The sequence below is a fragment of the Bombina bombina genome, chromosome 2, assembly GCF_027579735.1.
Source record: "Bombina bombina isolate aBomBom1 chromosome 2, aBomBom1.pri, whole genome shotgun sequence".
In the NCBI taxonomy this organism is placed as follows: domain Eukaryota; kingdom Metazoa; phylum Chordata; class Amphibia; order Anura; family Bombinatoridae; genus Bombina; species Bombina bombina.
The window spans coordinates 1195845286-1195860071 of record NC_069500.1 but is presented as its reverse complement, the minus strand read 5'-3'; positions in this window follow the sequence as shown (position 1 = coordinate 1195860071).

The following is a 14786-nucleotide window of genomic DNA, read 5'->3' as shown; positions in this document are numbered from 1 at the left end:
TTCCGATTGGCTGATAGAATCCTATCAGCCAATCGGAATTCGAGGGACGCCATCTTGGATGACGTCCCTTAAAGGAACCGTCATTCGTCGGGAGACAACGGAAGAAGAGGATGGATCCGCGTCGCCTGCTTCAAGATGGACCCGCTCCGCACCGGATGGAAGAAGATTGAAGATGCCGCTTGGAGAAGATGTTTGCCGGTCCGGATGTCCTCTTCTTGCCGGATAGGAGGAAGACTTTGGAGCCTCTTCTGGACCTCTTCAGCACCGGATGATGGATCGCCAACCCCCGCTTGGGTTGGATGAAGATGTTGGAGCCAGGACGGATCGGTGAACCTGGTATGGTGAAGACAAGGTAGGAAGATCTTCAGGGGCTTAGTGTTAGGTTTATTTAAGGGGGGTTTGGGTTAGATTAGGGGTATGTGGGTGGTGGGTTGTAATGTTGGGGGGGGTATGGTATGTTTTTTTTTACAGGCAAAAGAGCTGAAATCCTTGGGGCATGCCCCGCAAAGGGCCCTGTTCAGGGCTGGTAAGGTAAAAGAGCTTGTAACTTTTTTAATTTAGAATAGGGTAGGGAATTTTTTATTTTGGGGGCTTTGTTATTTTATTAGGGGGCTTAGAGTAGGTGTAATTAGTTTAAAATTGTTGTAATATTTTTCTTATGTTTGTAAATATTTTATTATTTTTTGTAACTTAGTTCTTTTTTATTTTTTGTACTTTAGCTAGTTTATTTAATTGTATTTATTTGTAGCAATTGTGTTTAATTAATTTATTGATAGTGTAGTGTTAGGTTAATTGTAGGTAATTGTAGGTATTTTATTTAATTAATTTATTGATAGGGTAGTGTTAGGTTTAATTATATCTTAGGTTAGGATTTATTTTACAGGTAAATTTGTTATTATTTTAACTAGGTAACTATTAAATAGTTCTTAACTATTTAATAGCTATTGTACCTGGTTAAAATAATTACAAAGTTGCCTGTAAAATAAATATTAATCCTAAAATAGCTATAATATAATTATAATTTATATTGTAGCTATATTAGGATTTATTTTACAGGTAAGTATTTAGCTTTAAATAGCAATAAGTTATTTAATAAGAGTTAATTTATTTCGTTAGATTTAAATTATATTTAACTTAGGGGGGTGTTAGTGTTAGGGTTAGACTTAGCTTTAGGGGTTAATCAATTTATTAGAATAGCGGTGAGCTCCGGTCGTCAGATTAGGGGTTAATAATTGAAGTTAGGTGTTGGCGATGTTAGGGAGGGCAGATTAGGGGTTAATACTATTTATGATAGGGTTAGTGAGGCGGGTTAGGGGTTAATAACTTTATTATAGTAGCGCTCAGGTCCGCTCGGCAGATTAGGGGTTAATAAGTGTAGGCAGGTGTCGGCGACGTTGAGGGGGGCAGATTAGGGGTTAATAAATATAATATAGGGGTCGGCGGTGTTAGGGGTAGCAGATTAGGGGTACATAGGGATAACGTAGGTGGCGGCGCTTTGCGGTCAGAAGATTAGGGGTTAATTATTTTAAGTAGCTGGCGGCGACGTTGTGGGGGGCAGGTTAGGGGTTAATAAATGTAATACAGGGGTCGGCGGGGTTAGGGGCAGCAGATTAGGGGTACATAAGTATAACGTAGGTGGCGGTCGGCAGATTAGGGGTTAAAAATTTTAATCGAGTGGCGGCGGTGTGGGGGGACCTCGGTTTAGGGGTACATAGGTAGTTTATGGGTGTTAGTGTACTTTAGGGTACAGTAGTTAAGAGCTTTATGAACCGGCGTTAGCCAGAAAGCTCTTAACTCCTGCTATTTTCAGGCGGCTGGAGTTTTGTCGTTAGAGCTCTAACGCTCACTTCAGAAACGACTCTAAATACCAGCGTTAGAAAGATCCCATTGAAAAGATAGGCTACGCAAATGGCGTAGGGGGATCTGCGGTATGGAAAAGTCGCGGCTGAAAAGTGAGCGTTAGACCCTTTAATCACTGACTCCAAATACCAGCGGGCGGCCAAAACCAGCGTTAGGAGCCTCTAACGCTGGTTTTGACGGCTACCGCCGAACTCCAAATCTAGGCCTCTGTGAGAAAAACTAACGTGTCTTCAACTTCATACATATCATAACATCACCACCTGTTAGCAGCACTCAGTATCCATGACTAGATTTCAACACTTAAGTGCAAACTGTTTTGGTATGATTTGCTGGAGAAATCAGGGATAGACTAAAACCCCTGATAATGGTGCTGAAACTTTGTCCTGTTGCTTGTTTGGTCTCTTTGACAAAGGTTGCCATTCAGCAGCAGAAGGTCTTAAGTCCGTATGAGGTGTTGGGGCAGGACCCGAACCCTCCGCTTGTTGACCCAATCCCAGGGTTGCCAAAAGACCCACACCCTGTTCTAGTGAAGAAATAGCATTGTTCTTGTTTTCATGCTGAAAGAACAATCTAACTGGGAAGCCCCATCTGTATTTGATCCCGGCTCTCCTCAATTTAAGGGTGACAGGAGCAAATGATCTTCTTTTTGCTAAGGTGAAAGAAGAGAGGTCTGGGAACAACTGAATCCCCGGATGTTTTTCTGTAAAAGATTTATTGGAGAATGAGGCCCTCATCAATTTTTCTTTAAAAGTGAAATAGTGGAGGCGTACAATGACATCTCTTGGCAACTCTGAGGCCATTGTTCTCGGCTTGATTGCTCTATGAGCTCTATCAATTAAGGCATCTGCGCTCTGGAACGGGCCCAGAAGGTCTTTAAAGAGGTTTAACAGATACTCAGGTAAGTCGGTGGGACCAACATCTTCCTTAATACCTCTTATCCTGATATTGTTCCATCTGGACCTGTCTTCATTATCAGCTATCTTGGTTTCTAGATCACTGATAATCTCTGCCAAAGATTGGGCGTATGCTAGTACATTTGCCTGATCCACCGCCATATCCTCCTGCTTCCTCTCCATAGCCTATGTCCTTTCATTCTGGATGTTTAGGTCTCTTCTTAAGTCCGCGACAGAGTTCCTGATTTCACTTCTGAGGGATGAGTAGTGGGTGTCTATTTTAGATGACAATGCATTAATTGAGTCCAACACCTTGGAGTCAGAGTGAGATGATTTTCCTTTGGAGAGGCTGTCCGCCCCAGGCATTTCTTTATAAAATGAGCGTGAGTCCCTGGATTCTTCATCAGAACCCTCTCTGTCAGAAAGGATCCTGTTATTTAAATGGTCCGCCACTGTACGTTTGGGACCTTCTCCAAGTCTTTGCTGGTGTTTTTTCTTGTTGGAGTGAGCCATTTTGGGCGAGAGGTGGTGAGACCACCTTTGGGAAAGATTATAATCCAGTAGAAAAGGGTAATTCGATCAGCACCCTCCTTGAGAATGAGTGTTGCTGTAGTTGCTTAGAGGCTCCACATCTCCCCCTGCTTAAGGTTTTAGTGTGAAAGCATTCTTTGGACTGTGTGTCGTATCAAATCTGATGGATTACTTTTCATAGGTGTGGGAGTATCACCTCCTCTTGTACTAGTGGTGTTTTTTCAATGCAGGGTTGACATAAGGCGCTACTCCTCGGGGATCGTGTCCTCATTGGACCAAGACGGGAAAGTGAGAGTGGGTATGACCTGCTGCTACTTCACACAGCAGGAAAGGGAAGAGGTGCGCGCCCCACGTGATTGCACTATAGTTAGAATGTAGTGTTAATGTAGCAGTGCAAACTTTACAATTCCTCAGATAGAGAGATGACTCTTTTACGTTCCAGCTAACTCACACTGTATTTATAGAGCAAGAGATAGATAAGCACAAGTGAAAAGCAATATAGGCACTTGAGTAACTGTCCCAGAGGATGTGTTTCAGAAGTGTGGGGATTTATTCAAGTCTCATGTATTAATAGACCTAGCTAAAATTTGCATAGTCTTTATGTAGCCTCACTTTCTCTGAATTCAAGACACCTGCAGTACCTTCTCTATAATCCTAAAGCATCTGTGCTGTGCCTTTAAGACATCTGGGGAGTAGGTTGCTGCGTCATGCAAAACAGTCACTGAAAGTGCAGCTTCAGTGAAGAGGGTATTAGTAAATGTATTACTCTTAGGAGGACCTCAACCTCAATAAATAAAGTATGGATATGATAGAATCTAAGAGACTTTTGAAAGAGGCTGCGGCAAGCAGCTCCCCCAAGGAGAGAGAAAAGTTAGCTGCATATCAGGGCGCCCAAAATGGCGGAGTTTCGCGCTAAATACAAACAGTCGGCTAGATTTGGAGTTTCGCGTTAGAAGGGTGCGTTAGCTACGCATGCTTTTTTTTCCCCGCACCTTTTAAATACCGCTGGTATTTAGAGTTCACAGAAGGGCTGCGTTAGGCTCCAAAAAGGGAGAGTAGAGCATAATTTACCGCCACTGCAATTCTAAATACCAGCGGTGCTTACGGACGAGGCCAGCTTCAAAAACGTGCTCGTGCACGATTCCCCCATAGGAAACAATGGGGCCGTTTGAGCTGAAAAAAACCTAACACCTGCAAAAAAGCAGCGTTCAGCTCCTAACGCAGCCCCATTGTTTCCTATGGGGAAACACTTCCTAAGTCTACACCTAACACTCTAACATGTACCCGGAGTCTAAACACCCCTAACCTTACACTTATTAACCCCTAATCTGCCGCCCCCGCTATCGCTGACACCTGCATTATATTATTAACCCCTAATCTGCCGCTCTGTACACCGCCGCAACCTACATTATCCCTTTGAACCCCTAATCTGCTGCCCCTAACACCGCTGACCCCTATATTATATTTATTAACCCCTAATCTGCCCCCCCCAACGTCGCCGCCACCTACCTACAATTATTAACCCCTAATCTTCCGACCGGACCTCACTGCTACTATAATAAAGTTATTAACCCCTAATCCGCCTCACTCCCGCCTCAATAACCCTATAATAAGTAGTATTAACCGCTAACCTGCCCTCCCTAACATCGCCGACACCTAACTTCAAGTATTAACCCCTAATCTGCCGACCGGACCTCGCCGCTACTCTATTAAATTTATTAACCCCTAAAGCTAAGTCTAACCCTAACACTAACACCCCCCTAAGTTAAATATAATTTTTAACTAACGAAATAAATTAACTCTTATTAAATTAATTAATCCTATTAAAAGCTAAATACTTACCTGTAAAATAAACCCTAATATAGCTACAATATAACGAATATTTATTTTACAGGCAACTTTGTAATTATTTTAACCAGGTACAATAGCTATTAAATAGTTAATAACTACTTAATAGCTACCTAGTTAAAATAATTACAAAATTACCTGCAAAATAAATGCTAACCTAAGTTACAATTAAACCTAACACTACATTATCAATAAATTAATTACATAAAATACCTATAAATAAATACAATAAAATAAACTAACTAAAGTACAAAAAATAAAAAAATAACTAAGTTACAAAAAATAAAAAAATAATTTACAAACATTAGAAAAATATTACAACAATTTTAAGCTAATTACACCTACTCTAAGCCCCCCAAAATAAAAAAATGCCCTACCCTATTCTAAAATAAAAATAGAAAAGCTCTTTTACCTTACCAGCCCTTAAAATTGCCTTTTGCGGGGCATGCCCCAAAGAAAACAGCTCTTTTGCCTGTAAAAAAAAATATACAATACCCCCCCAACATTACAACCCACCACCCACATACCCCTAATCTAACCCAAACCCCCCTTAAATAAACCTAACACTAAGCCCCTGAAGATCATCCTACCTTATTTTCACCACGCCGGGTATCACCGATCGGTCCAGGCTCCGAAGTTTTCATCCAAGCCCAAGCGGGGGCTGAAGACGTCCATCACCGGGCTGAAGTCTTTATCCAAGCGGCGGCTGAAGATTTCCATCATCGGGCAGAAGTCTTCATCCTATGCGGGCAGAAGAGGAGATCCGGACCGGTAGACATCTTCATCCAAGCGGCATCTTCTATCTTCTTCCATCCGACGACGAGCGGCTCCATCTTCAAGACCTCCGGCGTGGATCCATCCTCTTCTTCCGACGTCCTAACACAGAATGAAGGTTCCTTTAAGGGACGTCATCCAAGATGGCGTCCCACGAATTCCGATTGGCTGATAGGATTCTATCAGCCAATCGGAATTAAGGTAGGAAAATTCTGATTGGCTGATGGAATCATCCAATCAGATTCAATTTCAATCCGATTGGCTGATCCAATCAGCCAATCAGATTGAGCTTGCATTCTATTGGCTGTTCTGATCAGCCAATAGAATGCGAGCTCAATCCGATTGGCTGATTGGAATTAAGGTAGGAAAATTCTGATTGGCTGATGGAATCAGCCAATCAGATTCAAGTTCAATCCGATTGGCTGATCCAATCAGCCAATCAGACTGAGCTCGCATTCCATCAGCCAATCAGAATTTTCCTACCTTAATTTCCGATTGGCTAATAGAATCCTATCAGCCAATCGGAATTCAAGGGACACCATCTTGGATGACGTCCCTTAAAGGAACCTTCATTCTTTGTTAGGACGTCGGAAGAAGAGGATGGATCCGCGCCGGAGGTCTTGAAGATGGAGCCACTCGTTGTCGGATGGAAGAAGATAGAAGATACCGCTTGGATGAAAATGTCTACCTGTCCGGATCTCCACTTCTGCCCGCATAGGATGAAGACTTCTGCCCGATGATGGACATCTTCAGCCGCCGCTTGGATCAAGACTTCAGCCCGATGATGGACGTCTTCAGCCCCCGCGTGGGCTTGGATGAAAACTTCGGAGCCTGGACCGATCGGTGATACCCGGCGTGGTTATTTAAGGGGGGTTTGGGTTAGATTAGGGGTATGTGGGTGGTGGGTTGTAATGTTGGGGGGGGGGGTATTGTATTTTTTTTTTTACAGGCAAAAGAGCTGTTTTCTTTGGGGCATGCCACGCAAAAGGCCCTTTTAAGGGCTGGTAAGGTAAAAGAGCTTTTCTATTTTTATTTTAGAATAGGGTAGGGTATTTTTTTATTTTGGGGGGCTTTGTTATTTTATTAGGGGGCTTAGAGTAGGTGTAATTAGCTTAAAATTGTTGTAATATTTTTATAATGTTTGTAAATTATATTTTTATTTTTTGTAACAGTTCTTTTTTTATTTTTTGTACTTTAGTTAGTTTATTTTATTGTATTTATTTATAGGTATTTTATGGAATTAATTTATTGATTGTGTAGTGTTGGGTTTAATTGTAGATAATTGTAGGTAGTTTATTTAATTAATTTATTTATAGTGTAGTGTTAGGTTTAATTGTAACTTAGGTTAGGATTTATTTTACAGGTAATTTTGTAATTATTTTAACTAGGTAGCTATTAAATAGTTATTAACTATTTAATAGCTATTGTACCTGGTTAAAATAATTACAAAGTTGCCTGTAAAATAAATATTAATCCTAAAATAGCTACAATATAATTAGTCGTTATATTGTAGCTATATTAGGGTTTATTTTACAGGTAAGTATTTAGCTTTAAATAGGATTAATTAATTTAATAAGAGTTAATTTATTTAGTTAGATAAAAATTATATTTAACTTAGGGGGGTGTTAGTGTTAGGGTTAGACTTAGCTTTAGGGGTTAATAAATTTAATAGAGTAGCGGCAAGGTCCGGTCAGCAGATTAGGGGTTAAAACTTGAAGTTAGGTGTCGGTGATGTTAGGGAGGGCAGATTAGGGGTTAATACTATTTATTATAGGGTTATTGAGGCGGGAGTGAGGCAGATTAGGGGTTAATAACTTTATTATAGTAGCGGTGAGGTCCGGTCGGAAGATTAGGGGTTAATAATTGTAGGTAGGTGGCGGGGTCGTTGTGGGGGGCAGATTAGGGGTTAATAAATATAATATAGGGGTCGGCGGTGTTAGGGGCAGCAGATTAGGGGTACATAGGGATAACGTAGGTTGCGGCGGTGTACGGAGCGGCAGATTAGGGGTTAATAATAATATGCAGGGGTCAGCGATAGTGGGGGCGGCAGATTAGGGGTTAATAAATATAATATAGGGGTCGGCGGTGTTAGGGGCAGCAGAATAGGGGTACATAGGGATAATGTAGGTGGCGACGGTGTGCGGTCGGCAGATTAGGGGTTAAAAAAATTTAATAGAGTGGCAGCGATGTGGGGGGACCTCGGTCTAGGGGTGCATAGGTAGTTTATGGGTGTTAGTGTACTGTAGAGCACAGTAGTTAAGAGCTTTATGAACCGGCGTTAGCCCATAAAGCTCTTAACTCCTGGCTGTTTTCTGCGGCTGGAGTTTTGTCGTTAGAGCTCTAATGCTCACTTCAGCCAAGACTCTAAATACGAGCGTTAGAAAGATCCCATTGAAAAGATAGGATACGCAAATGGCATAGGGGGATCTGCGGTATGGAAAAGTCGCGGCTGCAAAGTGAGCGTTAGACCCTTTCCTGACTGACTCCAAATACCAGCGGGCGGCCTTAACCAGCGTTAGGAGCCTCTAACGCTGGTTTTGACGGCTAATGCAAAACTCTAAATCTAGGCGATAGTGTTTAAGTGCCTCTTATCTTATGTACATTCAACGTGTTGACAACTTATGTCATATAATCCGTTGTAGCCTGTTTGTGAATCAGTACTGAACAGTCTCCGGTCTTATATGTATGTAGAACAGAAATATCTCTCACTGTTAAGCTGAAGCTATGTTGTCCCCAAGCGTTATTTCACATATGAGATCCACACACCATGTGTCCGTCGTTTTATTTCCACCTAACAATCACCGAGCCCCAGAGCCTCCACTAGTACATTAGGTTGCAACAACTGACAGTTCTTATAGCTAGCGATGGGCTTTCTGTAGTATCGCCCCCTCTTTCCCACAATCAGATCTTACCCCGCTCCTTCAGGCTGCACTCGGCTCTCGGCTCTTAGACTGAGGGTATGTATTTACCGGATCAGCTCACCGGTGACCGCTGCTAAGTTGGTCCTCCTGCAGACCTCTGTGTTCCACAGATGATGCTCTCCGGAGCGGATCCCCGACCTTCCAGAGAGATAGCTGAATCTAAGTTGTAACACCTGCTCCTGCAGCGTGTTCTTGTTTTCCAACTGAGTTTGGATGTCGGGTTCAGAGTCTACAGGTCCGCAATTGTCAACGTCGGGTTGCCAAATTATGTGATAATGTTCTTAGCACCTCTCTGGTCTTAAATGAGATAATTCCCCACAGAGAAGTTTACCAGAATAGGCTTTTTGAGGGTAATTTGCCCTCCGGTGATACAGAGCTCTATGGACCCACAGCCACTTCATACAGCGGTTAGCTACGCCCCGGGGGTTTTTATTTTTATTTTTATAGGGCTATTAGATTAGGTGTAATTAGTTTAAAGATCTTGTAATTTGTTTTGTTTTTTCTGTAATTTAGTGTTTTTGTTTTTTTTTGTAATTTAGCTAATTGTATTTGATTTATTTAATTGATTTAATTGTAGTGTAAGGTTAGGTGTTAGTGTAACTCAGGAAATTAGGGGATATTTTGAAAATTAACTAGAGATCTGATTTTCAGAGCGCTAATTGCTACCACAAGGTCACAGTAGCAATAACCAGTTGCTTGTAATGGCTGGTTATTTAATGGGCGAATTTGCCAGTTTAAATTTACGGGTGCACAATAAATTAACGCTCCACTTGTAATCTAACCCTTAGTAAGAATATTGGGTAATTTATATCTCATGGGTAGTTAGCATTTGGCATTCTCAGGGTTTAAACCTAAAAAATGTCTAGGGTGACTTGGTTAACACAGAGTATTTTTTGAGTTAAAAAGGTTATACTTTCTACACTATATTTGTATCATATTTATAAGCTAGGTTTTTGTAACTAACAGCGAATACATCAAGCTATTGAGAGTTCCTTGAGCATAGAGTCAGATTTGAAAGATTCTGTCAGCAACCATTAAATCTGCAGTTGATATGTTATGTCAAGCAAAGCAAACACAGCATTCTCATTAAAATGGTCAGGTTTCTGCAATCAGTGATTTTTTACTTCTATACAGATAATTTTAAAGGTATATCGTTATTTTCAGTGTAATCAATTAAACTTTTTTTTTTTTGTAACATGTTTTACATATTTTCACCAGTAGCTAGCAGGAGCAGTAAAACCAATTTTGTTATTTACTTTTTTTGCTTTATGGTTATCTGGCTTCTTTATAACTGTTGCCAATTAAGAATTTGCTGCTGTCAGGGGCAGTCATGGTTCTTTTTCTTAGTCCTCTAACTTGGAAGGCTACAATAAAGTGACTGAACTATACATCTCCATGCCTGTCATAATACTATGATATTTTATTATAATTGTCTTCATTTGCAAAGCTTCAAACAAAATTCCCCCAAAGTTACCACATAGTTCATTTGTACTTTGCTCATTTAACCTAGTAAAAAAAGGTTAAATTAAACCTTACATAAATGTATGGCTGGTGCTTCCACTGAGGGTGAAGATGTGGGCGTCAATGTGCAATTTCCTGATTTTCAAAGCTATTCATTAATTTGATTGGATCATCACTTTTAGAAAGTGAGAAGGGTGCTATTGAAATGAGAGTGATAATTATTCAGTATCAAAGATGGCATCACTGGTCTATTTTCATAAAACCTTGTGTGTTTGCTGTGACATTTATTAATTATCATTTTATCAATATTTTACACAGATTCATTAGTTGATGTTCTTGCAATTAAAATCTATAGCCATGTGAGTGCCCAGTACATGATATCTCCTATTAAAAAATAACTGCTAGCCATGCAAATAAACTGTAATTACAACTGAAACACTTTGGAAACACACTTATAGAAAAGTTTATATAATATAGGTTTAAGGTTTATATAGATATATTCTGTGGATTATTTATCTAACAATGTGTATATATATTTTTCAATATTTTATATGTAATACTTCAAGAACGCGCATTGAAGTTAGCAATTCTTCATGTGCGCTAACCCTATACTGTGTTAGACCTAAGTCGCAAACCCTGATGCGCGTTACGAACATTTTCATTCCTATATTCTTCACATAGAAAAAAAAAATACTTTTTATCATTAAATATATGTTTTTTTTGTCTGAGGAAGGGGAGTGTGTCTAAGTTTAATAGTTATATTAGTTTAATTGTTAGTTTAAACTTAGTTTTTTTTAATTTGACAGGTAAGTTTTAATTTAATTTAGAATTGGGAAATTGTAATTTTAATATAAAGTTAGGGGGGCGTTAGGTTTAGGGGTTACTAGTTTAAATTTGTTTATTGCGATGTGAGGGGCTTTCGGTTTAGGGGTTAATAGTTTCATTTAGTATATTTCGTTTGTGGGGGGCTTGCGGTTTGGGGGTTAATAGGGTTATTATAGTGGCGGCTGTGTCAGGGAGCAGCGGAATAGGGGTTAATAACTTTAGTATAGTTGGGGCGATGTGGGCGGACAGCAGATTAAGGGTTAATAATATTTAAATAGTGTTTGTGATGCGGGAGGGCGGTGGTTTAGGGGTGAATAACTTTATTATAGTGGTGACGATGTCGGGGAGCGGCAGAATAGGGGTTAATACATATTATTAGTGGCGGCGATGTTGGGAGTGGCAGATTAGTGGTTAATAACTTTAATATAGTATTTTCGATGTGGGAGGGCCTCGGTTTAGGGCTTAATAGGTAGTTTATGGGTGTTAGTGTACTTTGTAACATTTTAGTTATGAGTTTTAATGTAACAGTTTTGTTGCGTAATACTCATAACAACTGCTCTCAGATGGCGGTATGAAGCTTGTCGTTATAGGGTGTAACGCAAGCTTTTTAGCCTCACCGCAAAACTTGTAATTGCAGCACTGTGGAAGTCCCTTGAAAAAAACGTAATTTTTACGAGTGCGGGACTTACGTTGCGTTACCGGCTAAAAGGCTTGCTGTACAGCTATACCGACAAGACTTGTAATGGCTGCGTTGCTGTTTTAACGCTAAAATTACATTTTTGTCAGCGTTAAAAGACGAAGACACAACTCGTAATCTACCTGATTGGTAATTGCTTGACATAAATTTCCTGTAAATCCATTATCATTTGTAATCAAATTCTGAAAGTATCCTCTTCATCTGTCACAGTGTAGTATTCAGTGCCACTTCTGTGGTCCATTATATTCATCTCATGACTTTTATTTGCTGCTAATTTGGAAGAAGATATTAAAGCAGAATTTATTGGGAAATAATAGAAGATGGAGATCATTCAGAATTTCACTTTATTTAAAAACCATAAGATGTTAATTATGAAACAATATTGTTTTGTGTATGAAACCAGAAGCTTTGAAGTATAATTGAAGGCAAAAATAGTTCCTCAAGGACTGATGATGATTCTTTACTTTTGATATTTTTTTTTCATTATGTGTTATCAGGATGCTGTGGGGAAAAACACAATTACAACAATCTGATTTGAGTGTAAAATTAAGGAAATTGTAAAATGAAATAAAAAGAAAATATTAGTTCCATAATGTATACAAGATTAGTAATTTGGGAAAATGGCTTGCATTAACTAAACTGTTTAGTATCGAAAAAGAACAGCAATTACAATGAGGTTAACGGGGGGGGGTTTCAGAGAAAATAATGCAAATATTCAAAGTCTTTTAAGAAAGAAAAGATAAAAGAAGGGATTAAATCATATATTTATAATATGTAAATGGGAATAAAGGTTTATAATAATATTCTCAATAGTGATGTCGCGCACCTAAAAATTTTGCAATAGACTTCAATAGGCAGGCAAATTTTAAAACCCACAGGGACTTTTTCTGGCCACAATATTGATGGAAAAGTTGTTTCAAGGGGACTAACACCTGGACTATGGCATGCCGGAGGGGGATCCATGGCAAAACTCCCATGGAAAATTACATAGTTGAGGCAGAGTCTGGTTTTAATCCATAAAGGGCATAAATCAACTAACATTCCTAAATTGTTTGGAATAACGTGCTTTAAAACATCAGGTTTGTATGATGTTGTATCGATCAGGTAGTGTAAGGGTTACGCTTGCTTCACAGTGCGCAGTGTAGGTGATATACCTGCCCTGACCATGCTTTGCAGACCAGGTATCAGTGGTCAGATGGACCCTTGCCCCAACACTGTGTGGCAGACATGCCATTATAGCAGACTTATATGTCTTTGGCGTTGCTTTTTGGTAATTAGAAGGCTGCTAAATGCCACTGCGCACCACAAGTGTTTTATGCCCAGCAGTGAAGGGGTTAATTAGGGAGCATGTAGGGAGCTTGTAGAGTTAATTTTAGCTTAAGTGTAGTGTAGTAGACAACCCAAAGTATTGATCTAGGCCCATTTTGGTATATTTCATGCCACCATTTCACCGCCAAATGCGATCAAATTTAAAAAAAACTTACATTTTTTTGCAATTTTAGGTTTCTCACTGAAATTATTTACAAACAGCTTGTGCAATTATGGCACAAATGGTTGTAAATGCTTCTCTGGGATCCCCTTTGTTCAGAAATAGCAGACATATATGACTTTGGCGTTGCTTTCTGGTAATTAGAAGGCCGCTAAATGCTGCTGCGCATCACACATGTATTATGGCTAGCAGTGAAGGGGTTAATTAGGTAGGGAGCTTGCAGGGTTAATTTTAGCTTTAGTGTAGAGATCAGCCTCCCACCTGACACATCAAACCCCCTGATCCCTCCCAAACAGCTTCCTTCCTTCCCCCACCCCACAATTGTCCCTGCCATTTTAAGTACTGGCAGAAAGTCTGCCAGTACTAAAATAAAAGGTTTTTAATTTTTAATTTTTTTTACATATGCTGTGGTGTAGCATCCCCCTTAGCCCCCAAACTCCCTGATCCACCCCCAAAAACAGCTCTCTAACCCTCCCCATCTGCCTTATTGGCAGCCATCTTGGGTACTGGCAGCTGTCTGCTATTATTTCACAGTCAAAAAAGTTTTGTTGTTTTTAAATGTACACTACTGTTACACCAGATATGAGTGGTGGCACCGGCAAGTGGGCACAGTATACGCTGTGAGCCTGACACACACGCAGGCAGGCAACTGCAATTAGATTACACAGGAAAAAAAAAAAGCAGACTGATGTTCTAGCCCTAAAAAGGGCTTTTTGGGGTGTTGTCCTTACAGCAGAGATCAGATGAGTCCTTCAGGACTGTAGTGGACACTAAATACACTAGCCTAGCTATTGATTTCCCTATTAAATCAGCAGCAGCTACACTGTCCCTCCTCTCACTAAGAATGCAGCTTCCAAATGAATCTAAAATTGATGCTGTCCAGGAGGTGGGAGGGTCTGGGAGGGAGGGTCTGCTGCTGATTGGCTGTACTGTGTCTTCTGACTGTGAGGTACAGGGTCAACGTTTACTCAATGATGATGATGAATAGGGGGCAGTTCGAACATCGCATATGTTCGCCGTCCGCCACGAACGCGAACATGCTATGTTCGCCGGGAACTATTTGCCGGTGAACAATTCACGACATCATTAATTCTCAATATATTTAATTATTATTTATTAAACTGATCATTTTTCCAGTACCCCTTTAGATATATTAAAGGGACAGTCTACACCAGAATGTTTATAGTTTTAAAAGATTGATAATCCCTTTATTACCCATTCCCCAGTTTTGCACCGCTAACGGTTATATAAATACACTTTTTACCTCTGATTATCTTGTATCTAAGCCTCTGCAAACTGCCCCTTTATTTCAGTTCTTTTGAAAGACTTGCAGTTTAGCCAATCAGTGCCTGCTCCCAGATAACATCATGCGCACAAGCACAGTGTTATCTATATGAAACACATGAACTAACACCCTCTAGTGGTGAAAAACTGTTAAAATGCATTCTGAAAAGAGGTGGCCTTCAAGGTCTAAGAAATTAGCATAT